Genomic DNA, 17044 nt, shown 5'->3' on the forward strand with positions numbered 1-17044 from the left:
TGCCATTCTGGCGTATCACCCGGCGTGATGGTATGGGGTGCCATTGGTTACACGTCTCCGTCACCTCTTGTTCGCAATGACGGCACTTTGAACAGTGGACGTTACATTTCAGATGTGTTACGACCCGTGGCTCTACCCTTCATTCGATCCCTGTGAAACCCTACATTTCAGCAGGATAATGCACGACCGCATGTTGCAGGTCCTGTACGTGCCTTTCTGGATACAGAAAATGTTAAGACTGCTGCCCTGGCCAGCACATTCTCCAGATCTCTCACCAACTGAAAACGTCTGGTCAATGGTGGCCGAGCAACTGGCTCGTCGCAATACGCCAGTCACTACTCTTGATGAACTGTGGTATCGTGTTGAAGCTGCATGGGCAGCTGTACCTGTACACGCCATCCAAGCTCTGTTTGACTCAATGCCCAGGCGTATCAAGGCCGTTATTACGGCCAGAGGTGGTTGTTCTATGCACCAAAATTGCGTGAAAATGTAATCACATGTCAGTTCTAGCATAATATATTTGTCCAATGAATACCCGTTTATCATCTGCATTTTATCTTGGTGTAGCAGTTTCAATGGCCAGTAGTGTATATGAACACTTAGGAATTTGGATTATTCACACTCACTAATCATCCACCCAGTTTGTGTAATTCAAATATCATTTTCAGTTGAATTGTGTGTTAGAAAATGTAGCATCAATTTATTTTCTACAGACCATGAGACATTGTCTTCAACTTATCTTATACATTACCTATGATGTACTCAACATCCTTCACTAGCGATCTAATATCATATTTTAGAATCATCTGTTATATTAGAAAGTATATCACATATCTAAATAAGAAACAGTAGTGGTCCCAGCACAGACCCTTGAGGCACTCCACAGTTAACGTCCCCCAATCTGATCTTATCTTTTTCATTACTGTGACTTATGATCTTTTGCCGTCTGCTATTAAAGTTTGATAGCAACCAATTGTGAGCTGCTACTCTTAGTCCACAATGGACCAACTTCTGCAGTAATATTTTGTGGTGAACGTAGACGTCAAGTGTACCCAACTCTTTGTTTAATCCATCGGGATAATATAGTGTCTGTTGTTAAACATCTTCTGAAACCAAACTCTGCGCTTGACAGCAAATTATGTGAACTCAACCGATCATATACCAATACAATCTTTTCAAAGACGTTTGCACACGAGGATAGCATATTGTATTTACACAAATCGACTTAAAGAATGACAAATATGATAGTTTTGAGAGTGTGCATATCAACTGCGTAGACAGTGTTTTGGAGGGATTGTAATTCTACGATCTCTGCAGTATGAGCCCATCAGAATCAATGTATTCGCGGCAGCGAAAGAAATTGACTTCGAGAATAAACTCTGAGTAGCCGTTGTTTCTCTTTGATGATATGGCATGCTTGAGACTGGATTAATAATACTTTTTACTATGGCTTGAGATACTGGAATGGAAGGGCATGTTCTCGGAGCGGATCTAATTATTGCAGGGCAGCCATTACGGTACTGTTAGAGAATTAAGCTTATTTACACACTGAGGCGTAATGTCTGGTGAACAGAAATGCGAAAGTGGTTGTTTTGTTGAAGATAACAATCGTATAAACAAATATTTATTCCAAGGTGAGCAGTTTCATCATTTGTTCTTTGGAAATTTGTGCTTCAATTTTACTCAAACACACACACACACACACACACACACACACACACACGACTATACGAGGTGTGGCTAGAAAAAAACCGGACTAGTACTGGTGAAACAATAAAACGAATGCAATAAGGCTGAAAGTCGCGTGGCCTGTCACGTGACTCTCGCTCCGCCTACTGCTCGAGTTTCATCTGCCTCCTGCACTCGGTCTGCCCGTGGCGTCTGTTTTAAGTAGTTGACGTTTTGTCTGTGCGTCGGAAAATGTTGAGTGTACAGAAAGAACAGCGTGTAAACATCAAATTTTGTTTCAAACTAGGAAAATCAACAAGTGAAACGTATGTTCAAAAATGGCTCTGAGCACTATGCGACTTAACTGCTGAGGTCATCAGTCGCCTAGAACTTAGAACTAATTAAACCTAACTAACCTAAGGACATCACACACATCCATGCCCGAGGCAGGATTCGAACCTGCGACCGTAGCGGTCACGCGGTTCCAGACTGAAGCGCCTTTAACCGCACGGCCACACCGGCCGGCTGAAACGTTTGTAATGTTACAACAAGTGTACGGCGATGATTGTTTATCGCGAACACAAGTGTTTGAGTGGTTTAAACGATTTAAAGATGGCCGCGAAGACACCAGTGATGACACTCGCACTGGCAGACCATTGTCAGCAAAAACTGATGCAAACTTCGAAAAAATCGGTAAACTTGTTCGACAAGATCGCCGTTTAACAATCAGAGCAGTGTCTGAGTTAACACTTGTTGTAACATTACAAACGTTTCACTTGCAGATTTTTCTAGTTTGAAACAAAATTTGATGTTAACACGCTGTTCTTTCTGTACACTCAACATTTTCCGACGCACAGACAAAACGTCAACTACTTAAAACAGACGCCACGGGCAGACTGAGTGCAGGAGGCAGATGAAACTCGAGCAGTAGGCGGAGCGACAGTCACGTGACAGGCCACGCGACTTTCAGCCTTATTGCATTCGTTTTATTGTTTCACCAGTACTAGTCCGGTTTTTTTCTAGCCACACCTCGTACATTCGTCTCCGCGGCTTTGTGAGTGTTATAGTTCGAGTGTGCACGCGGTTCGATTCCACCGCAATAGGCCATCTTCCATTGCATCCGTAATTTGCTAATATTTTCTCCCCGACTATGCGGTGTGGTAAAACTGAATGTAACAACGTTTCATGAAATCACATTCGACCGACGTTCATGTTTACATGTTGCAGATAGTTCGTACGCAGTAATGAAACACATACAGTTCGGCTACAACTGCGAGGCCATTGATGTAGTCAGCAGTGGACAACAAAACAAGGTGTTAACGAAGTCTTCGGCATTGCTACACAGTGTACATAACGTTGTTTATTGGTATCGATTAGTGTGGTGTCACCGCCAGACACCACACTTGCTAGGTGGTAGCCTTTAAATCGGCCGCGGTCCGTAAGTATACGTCGGACCCGCGTGTCGCCACTGTCAGTGATTGCAGACCGAGCGCCGCCACACGGCAGGTCTAGAGAGACGTCCTAGCACTCGCCCCAGTTGTACAGCCGACTTTGCTAGGAAAGGTTCACTGACAAATACGCTCTCATTTGCCGAGATGATAGCATAGCCTTCAGCTACGTCATTTGCTACGACCTAGCAAGGCGCCATTACCAGTTTATATTGAGATTATAAATTATGTATCATCAAGAGCGATGTTCTCCAATTATGGATTAAAGTTAAGTATTCCAAAATCTTCGTACTTTATTTGCAATTCTCAAGACATTGTCCTGTTCCAGACCTCACGCCAGTCTGCGTGAGCTTAACCGCGTGCCTTTCGGCTACCTCCGAGTGGCTTGGCTGTCTTGCCAAGTCACTACAATTAGTAACTCGGTTTTATCTAACAGTAAACGTAACTAGCTCTGTGCTAATTTGCCGTCGTTATTACATAATTATAATTGTTTTACGCTATGCCCTGAAGAAGAACACTAATGGGTCGGACTGAAAGGCGAAGCGCTAGAGGGACACAGTTTTCGCGCAGACAGATTATTCTATTGTTTTGGAACATACATTTAAATATGCACTGAACGCCGCGCGGAGTGACCGTTCGGTTTAAGGCGCCATGTCACGGTCTGCGCGGCCCCTCCCGCCGGAGGTTCGAATCCTCCCTCGGGCATGGGTGTGTGTGTGTTGTTCTTAGCATAAGATAGTTTGTGTGTAAGACTAGCGACCGACGACCTCAGCAATTTGGTGCCATAGGAATTCACACACATTCGAGCATTTTGCACCGAACGTAATTCCGAAAAATTTTGAGAGTTGTAACGCCGGTTTGATGAATTTACAATGCAGGTTTTGTAATACAAGACTATTCGCATCTGAGGTTACTTTACGGGATACAACTGCAGTCACCCTGTGACTTGCATTCTCGCATGCTTCCTCTTCTCCCTTCCCTACTCTTTTCCTCATAGGGTTCAAATGGCTCTGAGCACTATGGGACTCAACATCTGAGGTCATCAGTCCCCTAGAACTTAGAACTACTTAAACCTAACTAACCTAAGGACATCACACACATCCGTGCCCGAGGCAGCATTCGAACCTGCGACCGTAGCGATCGCGCGGTTCCAGACTGAAGCGCCTAGAACCGGCCTCCGCATAGGGTCCAGGCAAGAACGCAATATATGTATATGTTCATATAAGAGCTAAGAACATACATACGAATAAATTCCAATTAATTATTTAAAAAAAGACATTCGTTAATTTACAAACACAACTAGTCGAAGTATTACTGACTGCAGTCTGACGGGGTCAGGGATTTTCTCTGCCTCGTGCTGACTGGGTGTTGTGTGATGTCCTTAGGTTAGTTAGGTTTAAGTAGTTGTAAGTTCTAGGGGACTGATGACCATAGATGTTAAGTCCCATAGTGCTCAGAGCCATTTTTGAACTGCAGTCTGAAAATGTGCAGCGCTGACACCAATTACAACAGGAATTTTGGCACGATTGATCCTCACCGCCCCCCCTCCCCAGTGAAGTGTCACCTATAAGCGCCGAAATGCATTGCTGCCGCGATAAATGGCGCTGACGAATGAAAGTTGCTCTGACCATGTACCGTGTGTCCCTTGTGTGTTCCAGCCGGTGTGATTCAAGCAGCGTATAAGCACCAGAATGGTCCGGTGTTCATGTTGGGAACAAGCCGAGACGGTGTTTGTGTACGGCCAAGCAGACGGAAACTGCCGAGAGGCAACAAGGCTACACCAAAACAGCTACCCTCACAGGCACCAACCACCTTACACAACATTTCAATCCCTTTCGGAGTTGGTGCGAAACTGGGTCCTTTCAGAGAGACGAACGTGCAGGAGGACTGTACGTGTACCAGATCTGGAGGACCGGTTTCTACAGGATATTGAGACAAACCCTAATACAAGCTCCAGGCAAGTGGTCGGCCAAATACTGTAAGCCAAAGTACGATTATCTATATCCTGCATGACAACCGCTATAATCCATATCACCTGCGAGTGCAAGGATTATCAGCAATGGATTTCCCTCTACGGAAGAGTTTTGTCGATGGTTTTTGCACCAGACTATCTTACATGAACTGGCATCATCAATCTGCGTAATTGTCATCAATACGCTACAGACAGTTCTCGGGGTCTCGTTGAGGCGTCTAACAGCATCGGTGTGTAGGCAGGGATCTTGGCGACCACATACTTGGACAGGTTATTATTCTCCAAAGCCTCGACAGAGGAACGTACACTATGTGATCAAAAGTATCCGGACACCTGGCTCAAAATGATTTACAAGTTCGTGGCGCCCTCCACCGGAACGCCTGGAATTCAATATCGTGTTGGCCCACCCTTAGCCTTGATGACAGCTTCCACTCTGTAGGCATACGTTCAAGCAGGTGCTGGAAGGTTTCTTGGGGAATGGCAGCCCATTCTTCACGGAGTGAGAGGTATCGATGTCCGTCGGTGAGACTTGGCACGAAGTTGGCGTTCCAAAACATCCCAAAGGTAGTCTATAGGATTCAGGTCAGGACTCTGTGCAGGCCAATCCGTTACAGGGATGTTATTGTCGTGTAACCACTCCTACACAGACCGTGCGTTATGAACAGGTGCTCGATAGTGTTGAAAGGTGTAAACACCATCCCCGAATTGCTCTTCAACAGTGGGAAGCAAGAAGGTGCTTAACAACGCAGACCTGTGCTGTCATAGTGCCACGCTAAACAACAAGGGGTGCAAACCCCATCGAGGAAAAACACGACCACACCACAGCACCACCGCCACCCAATTTTACTGTTGGCACCACACACGCTGGCAGATGACGTTCACCGAGCACTCGCCGTACCCACATCCTGCCATCGGATCGTCACATTGTGTACCGTGATTCTTCACTCCACACAACGTTTTTCCACTGTCCAATCGTCCAATGTTTACGCTCCTTACACCAAGCGAGGCGTTGTTTGGCATTTACCGGCGTGATGTGTGGCTTATGAGCAGCCGCTCGACCATGAAATCCACGTTTTCTCACTTCCCGCTTAACTGTCATAGTACTTGAAGTGGATGCTGATGCAATTTGGAATTCCTGTGTGATGGTCTAGATAGACGTCTGCCTAGTAGACATTACGACCCTCTTCAACTGTCGGCGGTCTCTGTCAGTCAACAGACGAGGTCGGCCTGTACGCTTTTGTGCTGTACGTGTCCCATCGCGTTCCCACTTCACTATCACATCGGAAACAGTGGACCTAGGGATGTTTAGGAGTGTGTAAATCTCGCGTACAGACGTATGACACAAGTGACACCCAATCACCTGACCACGTTCGAAGTCCGTGAGTCCCGCGGAGCGCCTCATTTCGATCTCTCACTATATATAATGATTACTAAGGTCGCTGGAGTACGTGGCAGTAGGTGGCAGCACAATTCAATATGAAAAACGTATGTTCTTGGGGGTGTCCGGATACTTTTGGTCACATAGTGTACCTGGACTTCCAGCGAAATACTCTGCTTGGGCTGCTGGAGAATTTATCTTTGGCAGCACGACAGGCTAAGTGCTATCTACACTCTTGCTCATAAACTAAGGATAATGCTGATGCATGGAAAAACAACACTCTGGTGGGCAGTTTGCGGGTTTAAATCACCTTGGGGTATGACCATGCGGTGCATTTGACCTGCGGTCGTCGCATGGTGGCGCTGGCAGCAGTCCACATACGCAGAGGTGTGTTGGTGCATGTCAGAGTACGATGCAGCGAGTATGTGTACAGACGTTTTCAGACGTGCTAATGGTGATTGTGTGTTGAAAATGGCTCAAAGGAGACATATTATGACGTTGTGAGGGGGAGAATACTAGGGCGACTGGAGGCAGGTCGTAGCAGGGGCCACAAAGCGTGGTGTCAAGACTATGACAAGATTCCAGTAGATAGGAAAAGTGTCCAGGCGCTACAGTACTGGACGCCAACAGCGTACAACAGCACAGGAAGACCGATATCTCACCATCAGTGCCCGCAGACACCACGGATCGTACCGCAGCCATTGGAACTGTTGTCTCCAGACACACAGTCTACAGACGACTGAACAGACATGGTTTATTCGCTCAGAGACCTGCAAGGTGCATTCCACTGACCCCTCGCCAGCCTGGTGTCAAGAACAGAGTACATGGTCATTGCAACAGTGGTCACAGGTTATGTTCACGGACGAGTCCACGTGTAGTCTGAATAGTGATTCTTGCCGGGTATTCATCTGGCGTGAACCAGGAACCAGATACCATCTCCTCAATGTCCTTGAAAGGGACCTGTACGGAGGTCGTGGTTTGATGGTGTGGGGTGGGATTATGATTGGTGCACGTACACCCCTGCATGTCTTTGACAGAGGAACTGTTACAGGTCAGATGTATCGGGACGTCATTTTGCACCAGTATGTCCGCCTTTTCAGGGGTGCATTGGGTCCCACCTTCCTCCTGATGGAAGATGGCGTCGTGGAGGAGTACCTTGAAACAGAAGATATCAGGCGAGTGGAGTGGCCTGCCTGTTCTCCAGAGCTAAACCCCATCGAGCACGTGTGGGATGCTCTCGGTCGACATATCGCTGCACGTCTTCAAACCCTTGGGAAACTTCAGGAGCGCCGACAGGCACTGGTGCAAGAATGGGTGGCTATACCCCAGCCAACCCGTTGTGTGACTTGTGTACGTGTGCGTGGTGATCATATCCCATATTGATGTCGGGATACATGCTCAGGAAACAGTGGCGTTTTGTAGCATATGTATTTCGGGACGATTTTCTCAACTTATCACCAGTACCGTGGACTTAGAGATCTGTGTCGTGTGTTTTCCCTATGTGCCTATGCTATTAGCGCCATTTTTGTGTAGTGCCACGTTGTGTGGCACCACATTCTGCAATTATCCTTAATTTATGAACATGTGTGTACATGACGTAGCACCACGCAATTTCCGTATTACAGTTCGCCAAGACCTCAACATCTTCCTCGGACGTTGGATAGGACGCAAAGGTCCTGTAGCATGGCGTGCTAGATCACGGACTTAAACCCCTAGATTTTTATCTCTGTGGGCTTCTGAAAAGCGTCGAGTCCGCTGAACCAGTTCCTGATGTGATGACGCATCAACAACAGCTCCACGACGCCTGTGACTCTATTCATAGAGAGGCCGAAAAAGAGCGAAAGAGTGGGGCAATCCATGATGCTTCGTGTGAATGTGTGCTTTGGATCCCACGGGGGCCACTTCGAACATGTGTTCTGACATGGATGCGATGCAACTCTGTGCTGTGTTCCACTCCTATTTGTTGTCGTTGCGCCGCGCGGGATTAGCCGAGCGGTCTCGGGCGCTGCAGTCATGGAGTGTGCGGCTGGTCCCGGCGGAGGTTCGAGTCCTGCCTCGGGCATGGATATGTGTGTTTGTCCTTAGGATAATTTAGGTTAAGTAGTGTGTAAGCTTAGGGACTGCTGACCTCAGCAGTTAAGTCCCATAAGATTTCGCACACATTTGAACACATTTTTGTTGTCGTTGCGAATAAACACCGTCCATTTCCGGAAACGTGTTCAAAGGACCTTTTTTTTCTCCATTTCCAATCAGGAATCCGTCCTTGCAGTTTGTCAGTTTTATTAACAGTCACCCTACATAGCTATTTATGCGCTGGCCACGACTAGTGAAACTGGGTTTATCTATAGACTTAACTGGCTCACAGCAGTGTCATCAGTGCCTTCTCAAGCTCCATTATAACTCTCTCTCTCTCTCTCTCTTTCTCTTTCTCTCCCTCCCCCCCCCCCCTCTCTCTCTCTCTCTCTCTGTGTGTGTGTTTTTTGTTTATGTTTCTGGAACTGTAACGGCCGAAAGCTGGTCATTAGGGCCAATCGTCATACAAACACTTCACCAGCGGAGAAAGGAGTTCGGCCCGTGTTATAGAAAGTGAACGTTATGCCCTCGTTACATTTTCTGGTACAAGCGATCACCAGAAGAGAAAAAGTGTTTTGACCTAAGGCAATTTATCGGAGAGCGAGCGTCAGCAGTTAAAAAAAAAACACCCCACCCGGCTGTCGCCTTCTACCGCCACACGTACACACACACACACACACACGTATCGTTTACTCTGAGTAACCCTATTCATTTCCTGCGGCCTGCCTTATGTACGAGTCATTGCGTAACGCAGCATGAGTCGCCTTGACTTCCTGTATGGGCAGCTGAAAGAGAATACCGGGACGGGAGAAAACCGGACCAGTGTAGGGAGCCGCTAACCAGTAACTGACGTCCCCTCGGAGCATGGAGCGAATGGATACGGAGTGCGTAATACGAAGTGCTGAAAATCACCGCGATCTGGTGAAGTCATGTAGACGGTACAATTGCGGTCGTAATTAGCGTGTTTATAAAAACCCATTCGATTTCATCGTTACGTGGAGATTAATACTTGGACACTCGGGGAGAAGTTCAGTTTAACTGTAAGGACTGCACAGCTTTCACAGAATGAAATTTAAACCGGCAGGGGAGTGTGGGCTGACTTGACCCTTTCCATGTACCGGACTGAGACTCAAACCTGGGACCTCTGGTTTTCGCAGACAGGTCCTCTACCGACTGAACTACAAGGCCCCGTCCCCTTCACCCCTCCCCCTCTCAACACATCTCTTGCCCTACCAAAATTTAAAGAAATTCGCCTGCAGAGAGCTGCTGATGGAAGGCAATCTGTGAGAGCTGGTCGTTTGTCCCGCTTAGATACCGCTGGCGGAACAAAACAGTCGTCGGAAAATCATGTGAAATTGTAAATAAAATACACTACTGGCCATTAAAATTGCTACACCACGAAGATGACGTGCTACAGACACGAAACTTAACCGACAGGAAGAAGATGCTGTGATATGCAAATTATTAGCTTTTCAGAGCATTCACACAAGGTTGGCGCCGGTGGCGACACCTACAACGTGCTGACATGAGGAAAGTTTCCAACCGATTTCTCATTCACAAACGGCAGTTGACCGGCGTTTCCTTGTGAAACGTTGTTGTGATGCCTCGTGTAAGGAGGAGAAATGCGTACCATCACGATTCCGACTTCGATAAAGGTCGGATTGCAGCCTATCGCGATTGTGGTTTATCGTATCGCGACATTGCTGCTCGCGTTGGTTGAGATCCAATTACTGTTAGCAGAATCTGGAATCGGTGGTTTCAGGAGAGTAATACGGAACGCCGTGCTGGATCACTAGCCGTCGAGATGACAGGCATCTTATCCGCGTGGCTGTAACGGATCGTGCAGCCACGTCTCGATCCCTGAGTCAACAGATCGGGACGTTTGCAAGACGACAACCATCTCCACGAACAGTTCGACGACGTTTGCAGCAGCATGGACTATCAGCTCGGAGACCACGGCTGTGGTTACCCTTGACGCTGCATCACAGACAGGCGCGCCTGCAATGGTGTACTCAACGACGAACCTGAGTATACGAATGGCAAAACGTCATTTTTTCGGATAAATCCAGGTTCTGTTTACAGCACCATGATGGTCTCATCCGTGTTTGGCGACATCGCGGTGAACTCTCATTGGAAGCCTGTATTCGTCATCGCCATACTGGTGTATCACCCGGCGTGATGGTATGGGGTGCCATTGGTTACACGTCTCGGTCACCTCTTGTTCGCATTGACGGCACTTTGAACAGTGGACGTTACGTTTCAGAGGTGTTACGACCCGTGGCTGTACCCTTCATTCGATCCCTGCGAAACCCTACATTTCAGCAGGATAATGCACGACCGCATGTTTCAGGTCCTGTACGGGCGTTTCTGGATACAGAAAATGTTCGACTGCTGCCCTGGCCAGCACATTCTCCAGATCTCTAACCAATTGAAAACGTCTGGTCAATGGTGGCCGAGCAACTGGCTCGTCACAATACACCAGTCACTACTCTTGGTGAAGCTGCACGGGCAGCTGTACATGTACACGCCATCGAAGCTCTTTGACTCAATGCCCAGGCGTATCAAGGCCGTTATTACGGCCAGAGATGATTGTTCTTTGTACTGATTTCTCAGGATCAATGCTCCCAAATTGCGTGAAAATGTAATCACATGTAAGTTCTAGTGTACTGTATTTGTCCAATGAATACCCGTTTATCATATGCATTTCTTCTTTGTGTAGCAATTTTAAAGGCTAGTAGTGTAGATGGAAATGCAGAGTGTTTTGAGCCTGCTCATACTGAGAGATTCAGTTGTCTCGGCTACTGTCTTTTAATTCAACCTGCAATGATGTAGCTGGCCTTCATAAACACTCGCGAGATTTTTATAATACGTTTTCGCCAGAGACCGTAGCATTCAAAGAGTTATCCACGAATAACGTAAGAAAGTTATGTCCAAACGCATCCCTACTCCCACACTCACACCCAAACCTCCAGATGTCAGACACTCAGATTGCTGTAAAACCTTTTTCGTAGGAATAGTATCAACCAAAACACGGATTTAGTTCGTGCTATGTGCTGTCGTCCAGTAGAACATGTGTAAACGGTAATAAAAAGTAACACAAGAATTACGGAACACATGAAAAGCACATCTGTGAGGGACAGTTTTGCAGATCTCTTGCCTTTGAGTTGGCAGAGCCTGAGGTTGCCATACCATAGGTCCCACGTTTATTCAACTGTTCACTCGTGAAACTGTTATATGGGAGAACATTTTCTTGATATGTACAATGATTTTTCGGAGTTTCTAGCAATGTTCTTTTGGCAGTGCGCTTTCGCTTCCTTAACTGAAATTAGCAGGAATGTAAAGTACATTTGTATAGATAGGTGTGGTGTTCTGTCGGACATGTGTGACAGAACGGACGCCACTCGTGATGAAGCAGCTGGTGCATCGGAACAGTAGAATAAAAAAAAAAATTATATTACACGTGCGGAAATATTAAAGTCCCGTATAACACTTTCACGCATAATACAGTAAAAAACAATTGACACAATTCGGGTATGAACCCCTGGTACAACGGTCTAACGCTCTACCAACTGCCCAACGGAAGCTATACGTGTTAGTTACTCACAGTTAGTTTTTCCTGTGCTCTCTGGTTCAGCTATTACTTTTAATTAATGTTCACGCCCGTTCTGCTGGATGACAAATGGTTCAAGTGACTCTAAGCACTATGGGACTTAACATCAGAGGTCATCAGTCCCCTAGAACTTAGAACTGCTTAAACGTAACCAACCTAAGGACATCACACACATCCATGCCCGAGGCAGGATTCAAACCTGCGACCGTAGCAGCAGCGCGGTTCCGGACTGAAGCGCCTAGAACCGCTAGGCCACAGCGGCCGGCTGCTGGATGACAGCACACAGTACGAACTAAATCGGAGGTTTGGTTAATACTCTATCGATAGAACGTTTGGTACCGATCTGAGTGTCTGGCATGTAGAGGTTTGGGTGTCAGCCCCCACCGCTCAAGATTTCTAGTATATCGGTTGATTTGGGGGAGGCGACCAAACAGCGAGGTCATAGGTCCCATAGGATAAGGGAAGGATGGGAAGGATGGGGAAGGATGGGGAAGGAAATCGGCCGTGTCCTTTCAAAGGAATCATTCCGGCATTTGCCTGTGCGATTTTGAGAAATCGTGGAAAATCTAAATCAGGATGGGTGGACGCAGGTTTGAACCGTCGTCTTCGCGAATGCGAGTCCAGTGTGCTAACCACTGCGCCACCTCGCTTGGTGTTGGTAGTATGTCGCTCGTGGCACTCCCTGCTGCCACTGTAAATGCCAAATGGGATTCAGAAAGGGAAGATCAACTCTGACAGCAATAGAGCTCCTACTAAAGAGCGTATGGGAAGCCCTTGAAGACAGATAAAAGTTATATGTAGTATTCATAGACTTTACAAAGGTCTTTAACTTTATAAACAGAAAATTAATGACCAAAAAAACTAGAGGAAACCCTGAAGAACACCTGCATCAGCTGAGATCTTTATACGAGAGAGAAAACTGAAGATTGTACCGGATTACAAGTACCTACGGGTCACAATACAAACAACTGCAAAATGTTTCACAAAACATGTAACAGAGAAAGCAATGCAAGCAATAATGGCAGTACATGAAATACAATACATCAGATCCCTTAGCCTAGAGACAGCAATTGCACTATTCAGACCCAAAATCTTCCCCATACTGACGTACGGCATATAAATTGTTGGACCACATCTTACAGTGAACAACCTAACAACACTAGAAAGAGTGAAGGCGACCTATACAGGGTGTCCCAGCTATCTTGTCCACCCAAAATATCTCTGGAACAATAACAGCTATTGGAAAACGACTTTCACCGGTATCAATGCAGTGCTGGGGCCCATGAATGCACATACACTCCTGGAAATGGAAAACAGAACACATTGACACCGGTGTGTCAGACCCACCATACTTGCTCCGGACACTGCGAGAGGGCTGTACAAGCAATGATCACACGCACGGCACAGCGGACACACCAGGAACCGCGGTGTTGGCCGTCGAATGGCGCTAGCTGCGCAGCATTTGTACACCGCCGCCGTCAGTGTCAGCCAGTTTCCCGTGGCATACGGAGCTCCATCGCAGTCTTTAACACTGGTAGCATGCCGCGACAGCGTGGACGTGAACCGTATGTGCAGTTGACGGACTTTGAGCGAGGGCGTATAGTGGGCATGCGGGAGGCCGGGTGGACGTACCGCCGAATTGCTCAACACGTGGGGCGTGAGGTCTCCACAGTACATCGATGTTGTCGCCAGTGGTCGGCGGAAGGTGCACGTGCCCGTCGACCTGGGACCGGACCGCAGCGACGCACGGATGCACGCCAAGACCGTAGGATCCTACGCAGTGCCGTAGGGGACCGCACCGCCACTTCCCAGCAAATTAGGGACACTGTTGCTCCTGGGGTATCGGCGAGGACCATTCGCAACCGTCTCCATGAAGCTGGGCTACGGTCCCGCACACCGTTAGGCCGTCTTCCGCTCACGCCCCAACATAGTGCAGCCCGCCTCCAGTGGTGTCGCGACAGGCGTGAATGGAGGGACGAATGGAGACGTGTCGTCTTCAGCGATGAGAGTCGCTTCTGCCTTGGTGCCAATGATGGTCGTATGCGTGTTTGGCGCCGTGCAGGTGAGCGCCACAATCAGGACTGCATACGACCGAGGCACACAGGGCCAACACCCGGCATCATGGTGTGGGGAGCGATCTCCTACACTGGCCGTACACCACTGGTGATCGTCGAGGGGACACTGAATAGTGCACGGTACATCCAAACCGTCATCGAACCCATCGTTCTACCATTCCTAGACCGGCAAGGGAACTTGCTGTTCCAACAGGACAATGCACGTCCGCATGTATCCCGTGCCACCCAACGTGCTCTAGAAGGTGTAAGTCAACTACCCTGGCCAGCAAGATCTCCGGATCTGTCCCCCATTGAGAGCATGTTTGGGACTGGATGAAGCGTCGTCTCACGCGGTCTGCACGTCCAGCACGAACGCTGGTCCAACTGAGGCGCCAGGTGGAAATGGCATGGCAAGCCGTTCCACAGGACTACATCCAGCATCTCTACGATCGTCTCCATGGGAGAATAGCAGCCTGCATTGCTGCGAAAGGTGGATATACACTGTACTAGTGCCGACATTGTGCATACTCTGTTGCCTGTGTCTATGTGCCTGTGGTTCTGTCAGTGCGATCATGTGATGTATCTGACCCCAGGAATGTGTCAATAAAGTTTCCCCTTCCTGGGACAATGAATTCACGGTGTTCTTATTTCAATTTCCAGGAGTGTATTTGGAAACATTCTAAAACGAAAGCATATGTGTTTTTTAACGCAAACTTATGTTTTTCTAAATGGACCTCCTATATTTTTACTTCAGCAATCCATAGCATGACAAAGCAGATACACAATGGCGTTGGTTGCATCGCAATATTCCCATTACATCCCGAGATATTAAGACGCGATGTTCACGCTTGACACACCCGACATGCACTGCTAGCGCACGTCCTGAGACTCAAGCGTGAACCCCATGCTGCCCGTAATCGCGCAGCAGACCGTATTATTCGTTTCGGACCTCTTGATAAGTATGGAAGTGTGATTACACATGTCAATCACATCGCGATTACGGGCAGCGTGGGGTTCACGCCTGAGCCTCAGGACGTGAGCTAGCAGCGCATGTCGGGTGTTTCAAGCGTCGACTTCGCGTCTTAATATCTCTGGATGTAATGGGAATATTGCGATGCAACCAACGCCATTGTGTATGTGCTTTGTCATGCTATGGATTGCTGAAGAAAAAATGCAGGAGATCCATTTAAAAAAACATAAGTTTGTGTTAAAAAACACATATGCTTTCGTTTTAGAATGTTTCCAAATATGTGCATTCATGGGCCCCAGCCCTACAATGATACCGGTGAAAGTCGTTTTCCAATAGCTGTTATTGTTCCAGAGATATTTTGGGTGGACAAGATAGCTGGAGGAGGAGGATATTAGTGTTTAACGTCCCGTCGACAACGAGGTCATTAGAGACGGAGCGCAAGCTCGGGTGAGGGAAGGATGGGGAAGGAAATCGGCCGTGCCCTTTCAAAGGAACCATCCCGGCATTTGCCTGAAGCGATTTAGGGAAATCACGGAAAACCTAAATCAGGATGGCCGGAGACGGGATTGAACCGTCGTCCTCCCGAATGCGAGTCCAGTGTGCTAACCACTGCGCCACCTCGCTCGGTAAGATAGCTGGGACACCCTGTATAAAGAAAGCAATAGGAGTGTGGTGGTGGTGGTTGTTGGGATGTTTAAGGGGGACTAAACAGCGAAGGTCATCAGTCCCCCAATAGGAGTGTCCAAAACAACACGATCGAGAATTGTATACCTGCTGGCGAGGGAACCCTTCCTCATTGAAGATCTTCGGAGAATCCTGATGCTACCCAACAGCAGCGCCTTGGAAAGTCTATTTAATACATTGAAGAAAAAAAGGGAAGACATACCTCCAGAATTTTACAGCACAGGTTGCCATGATTGACCGAACATGGACAAAGGAAAACTTTGAAATGAGACACGTGATCAGCAGATTGGCAGTCCATGGTTTCCACCACCTTATTTACAACAACACGTCATATCGTGAACCAAACGAAATGTGTGAGTCTAAACTGTGTCACCAAATTTGCAAACGTTACCATATAGAACTCTGTACCAAAAGGACACGAACAATAAGTGACTATGCAAATCACAATATGTGAAATTTCTAATTTATCTTATTATTCTCACTGTACATTGAATTTGTATGGCTATTTGGCTGCAATAAACTTATTATTATTAAATGTGTTTACGACTTCGACCTTTTTCGGTGTTCATTGACTGGCCTTACCACACCCACTAGCTTGTAAAATTTACGTTGGTGTAAATTTCACTCAAAAAGTCTGGGAATTTTAGCGGCATAAAAAAAGAACAACTACATCGTTGCCTTCGTCAGGCCTTCTGAGTACGAAACTATTGTGCTTGTGAGGAGTTAAGCTCGGATCGAATTATCAACGTAATTAGTTTCGGCGTAATGTTTACAAAAGTCGCTATCTTTCACCACCCCCATGGGCACGTTTAAATTAATAATGGTAACAAAGTAGCCGACTATGCTGGTGAAGTGATAACCCAGTCAATAGAAATTAAATAGGTCGAATATCAGAAATAGTTCGTGCAGTCGAAAATTTGCTACAGTGGTAGGAGGAAGAGCCACGAACAACATACTGAACTCCTGACTCGGACGGATGAGTGTGAGGTGGGGGTACATTTGAAGTCTACTTTTGTATTTTCTTCTTGAATAACTCGAAAACCATGGCCTCCAGCGATAATGTATCCCAGAACAAAAATTATCTGCCTTAAATTTCCTATAGAAAGGCCCGGCAATTTTTTTTTTTTTTTCTGTAGGACTAATGGTTTGTATGTATCGAACGAGAGAATATGAAAATCTTGCACGTG

The sequence above is a fragment of the Schistocerca nitens genome, chromosome 10 (assembly GCF_023898315.1).
Source record: "Schistocerca nitens isolate TAMUIC-IGC-003100 chromosome 10, iqSchNite1.1, whole genome shotgun sequence".
Classification (NCBI taxonomy): Eukaryota; Metazoa; Arthropoda; class Insecta; order Orthoptera; family Acrididae; genus Schistocerca; species Schistocerca nitens.